Raw genomic sequence first — 4,333 nt, 5'->3', positions numbered from 1 at the left:
ACAGAAAATGAAGTTAGCCCTTGAGTTATATACCCAGCCAAGGAACCTGTGATGTACAATGGGCAGATATAAGTGTTCCCTGAGCCAGGCGGTGGTGGCACAGACCTTTAATTCCAGCACTCAGGAGACAGAGGCAGGTGGGTCTCTGTGGGTTCGAGGTCAGCTTCGTCTACAGAACGAGTTCCAGGACTGTTATACAGAGAAACCCTGTCTTGAAAAACTAGTTCCCCTGAATATGCACTAGTGCAAAGAACACACCACTCACAAATCCCAATGTCAATGTTGCCTGAAGGGCTTGCTCTGGAGACCTAGAAATAAAGGAAGTGTTGTTTCTTCGGGTTTCTTGTTTGTTTGAGATAGGGTCTCATGTAGCCAAGGCTAGCCCCAATCTCAGTATGTATTGGAGGATGACCTAGAACTCCTGATATTCCTGCCTTCATCTCTAACGTGTTGGGTTGACAGGTGCACACCACTGAGGCCAGTTTTATGATGAGCTGGCTTGAACGAGCAGCGTGAGGCATGAGGACATGTAATAACAAAGCCTGAGTAGAAAAGGACAAGCCGGTTAGGAGACAAACCAGAGAATCCAACAGACTTAAGTAGATGCCCCATGTGAAGCAACAGTGGTTAGCACAGGATCCCATGACTCTCCAGCAGATTCCTTGATGAGTGTGAGATTTATCGAATCGTAATAGTTACATAGTGTTTTAGAATAATATCTGAGGGCAAAGCCTGGAAGACCTAATTAAACTTTGCTCATAGAATTTCAACATTCTATACCTTAGCAATAAAAGATAATGAAACTAATCCAAATGGGGAAGTAGAGAGGGTCAGAGAGTGACGATTAATATGTAAGTTCATGTCTCAGTTTTCTACAATAGAAAGCAAGGGTAGTGTCTAAGACAGATGATGAAGGGTACAGGACTATGGGACTTAGCTCTTCGTGATGCTTACTTTTGATGTTTCCCAGAGGACTCAGGCAATGAGGTTGGCTAAGACCAATACCAAAATTGGAAAGGAGGCAGGGAAAGGATTGCTCTTTGTAGACAACACAGTCCCCATAATGGCAGTGCCACCGAGAATCTTCTCAGAAACGGTTGCAGATTGAAAATGAGCCCTGAGCGTGAGCAGAACGTGTCATAAATTTTTAGTCTTAATAAATTATAAGGAATGATAACATTTGCAGAAACAGCAGAAGGAAAATTACCAAGCAGAAACTTAGACGGGAAATGCAGAAAACCTTCCTGAAGAAAACTTGACATCCATCATCCCTGACAGAACCGAAGTGAAAGCTGGGAAGTGGAAAGACTCAAGAGCATGAAGGTGTCTGTGAGGCCCAAGCTATCTTTCAGAAAGTTTTGGTTTGCAGGTGAAATGCCCTGCCCCACCCCCTATGTGTCATGGGCTTGAGCGTTCTGTTGCCAGCTGGTAGCACTGTAGAACCTTCGTGGGGTGGGGCCCAGCTGGCAGGAGTGCTGGAGGACACATCTTGAGGAGTCTATCTGCCCACTGCTGGGGCCGGAAGAAAACTGCTACTTGGTCAGCTGCCACAATGTGACCAAAAACGTCACCGCTAGATCTCAGCAACACAGACTGTGTCGCTCCTACCAACATGTCTTCCTTATAGGGAAAGACTGAAACCTCTCACAACTATGAGCCTAAATAAGTCTCTCCTCAACTACGCTGTTTCGTTCATTGTCCCAGCATCTAGAAGACGAAATAGCACGAAAATGTAGCATGCTCCAAATCTAAACATTAGCTAGTGGGATAAAGAATAGCCATTCATACTGGAAATGAAGACACAGCACGCAATCTCAACAGTAGCAGGATGAGTTACCATGTTAGGAGCAGACAGAGAAAGGAGGGTGACAGAGGACACAGTCCACACTGTACCCAATGGGCAGCTCGCAGAGATGGCTCCAATGTGATGCTTCTTCTTGTGTAAATTGTGTGATGATAAGATGATTCATGAGCATAACCATCCACTGACATTTTCAACTCTTTCTCATGACGGTGCCGGGAATCGTCTCTTCTAGCTCTTTTGAGATGCATGACGAATGCATCAGGAAGATGTTTAAACAAACATTTTGGAGACAATCAAGTCGCCAATTGGAGTTGAAGGAAGCTCTCTGTCTCTTAATGTGTCTCACATAAACTCCCAAAAGTAACTAGGAAGGAAGTGCATGTGGCATTATTATTATTATTATTATTATTATTATCTAAAAAAATCCTGGCAGAAAACAGTGCTGTCCTTGGAGCCCTGGAACACAGAAGCCTTTGCTAACTGTGACCCAGAGTCCAGATACAAAAGAGAAAAGGCGGATCCTTCCCATTCTGTAAAATCACTACTATTTTCAGGGCAGGTGCCGTAAGTAGAATTGCGAGATGTACAGCACACTGGGGAAATATTTCTAGCTCATTTCACAGGGAGTCAGCTGATCTTCCAAGTGCACAGACCGTTTCTAGTCAAAGTGGCCAGTCATTTGTAGAAAATTGGGAAAAGGACATTAGCAGAAAGTTCCCAAGGAATAAACTAGCTTGTAAACATGAAAAGTTGCTGGACCGTCCATGTAAAAGAAGAAGAAGCAAATAAAAATTTCCCTGTGGTGCCAGTTTTAATCTGGCAGTTTAGCCAAACCTAAAAGCCCAGAGCAAATCCGTAATAGGACAGGGCTGACCCATTGCCAGAGAAGACTATTAATTCCACATCTCCTAGGGAAAACAATCCACCAATATTAAATCAAAATTAAAAGCATGTTCACCCATGTTCACTTCAGCAGTTCATCTCCTACAAGCAGAATGACACAGGGAAGATTAGCACGGCCCCCGTGCAAGGAGGCCATGCAAATTGGTACAGCATTCAACATTTGGAAAAATGCATTTACCTGCTGACCTAGTTGTTCATTTTTAGAATTATATGCTATATGCATCTCATACTTATACATTCATGTATCAGCAGACTTTTATCATGACTTTTCTACTATAGTAAAAGATTGCAACATCATCTAACATTGTTATTAACTTGAATAAATTAAAACACAGCCACTCTATGGACTATTATACATCTACAATAATAGAAAGAAAGGGAAAAGAAAGAAGAAGCTCCTTGTGTACTAACGTGGAACTATCCAGAAATACATTTAATATATATGAATATATATAATTTATAAAAGAAAAGTATCTTAACAGTTTAGTTTTGTTCTGTCTGAACAAAGAATCACTATGAGCACAAAAATACTCACGAAAAGGTTGCCTATGCACAAAAGTCTATGTAATGAATGAGAAATTAATAAAATTGGCTGCTAATATTCCTCTAAAATAAAAGATTTCTATCTGGGTATATACATGAAAGAATGGAAAGCAAGAACTAAAATGAATATTTCTACACTGATGTTCATCACACCACGAACAATAACCCCAAGGTAGGAACATCACAAATGCTCACCAGTGATTAGAAAGATAAATATTACTATATACTTATATATAGTGTGGATATATATATAGCCACACATATATGAATATACATATATATACAGACACACACACATATATACATACATACATATATATATATATATATACATACACACACACACATGACTATCATTCAGGCTTGGAAAGTAAGGAAATTCTGATACCATCTTCAGCGAATTTTTAAAGGCATTACGCTAAGTCAAATAAGCAACACATGAAAGACAAATATGACAGGCTTCTATTTATATAATGTGTTAAACAAGTTTCACCAGAAGAACGAAGGTGATAGAACGAATATATGCAAAGGGGTTTAGTCAATTGGTTCACACGTTGAGTGGGTAATCCAACAGTGGCTGGCTGCTAACGGCAGAGGGTGAATGAAAACTCAGTAGTTCTTTGGTCCCCGAGGCTGGACAGCTCATCAGTCCCAATCTAGCACAAAAGATCTGGAGGAGTCTCGAAGAGCTCTTGGTTCTTAATCCATTTTTCAAGGCCAGAGAGGCTGGGTTCTGATGGCTTAGAGGACAGCAACACAGTTGCAGTGGCAAAAAATACGCACTCCCAGCGAGAAGCGAAAGCAGACAGGCAAGTCAGCCCTGTTTGTCCCTCAAATCCCACTATGACTGAGCCACCCCCAGATGATGCACCAAGAAGTAGCTTCCCAAGATCCCCCTGAGGTGTGTATCTAAGTTGATTCCCGACCCAATCAAGCAGATACCCAGGGTTTTCCATTACATACAAGGAATCTAGAATAGTCCAATTCCTAGAGAGAAAATAAGACAGAAAGCACTGGAGGCTGAAAGGGGATGGAAAGTCCAGCTAAGAGTCCCTGTCTGGGAAGATGTGGTGATTCTGCAAA

General features: G+C 41.6%; 1 non-coding gene across 1 annotated transcript; it reads left to right on the top strand.

Annotated features, from left to right (window-relative positions):
* Positions 1-2,766: 2,766 nt before the first annotated feature.
* Positions 2,767-2,871, top strand: LOC142849100 (U6 spliceosomal RNA). Its single transcript, XR_012910504.1, has one exon. It is a non-coding gene; the product is annotated as a U6 spliceosomal RNA (small nuclear RNA).
* The last annotated feature ends 1,462 nt before the right edge of the window (positions 2,872-4,333 follow it).

This window comes from Microtus pennsylvanicus, chromosome 4 (genome assembly GCF_037038515.1).
Source record: "Microtus pennsylvanicus isolate mMicPen1 chromosome 4, mMicPen1.hap1, whole genome shotgun sequence".
Lineage (NCBI taxonomy): Eukaryota > Metazoa > Chordata > Mammalia > Rodentia > Cricetidae > Microtus > Microtus pennsylvanicus.
The sequence above is the reverse complement of the archived record's forward strand: the minus strand, read 5'-3'. Positions and strand labels throughout refer to the sequence as shown.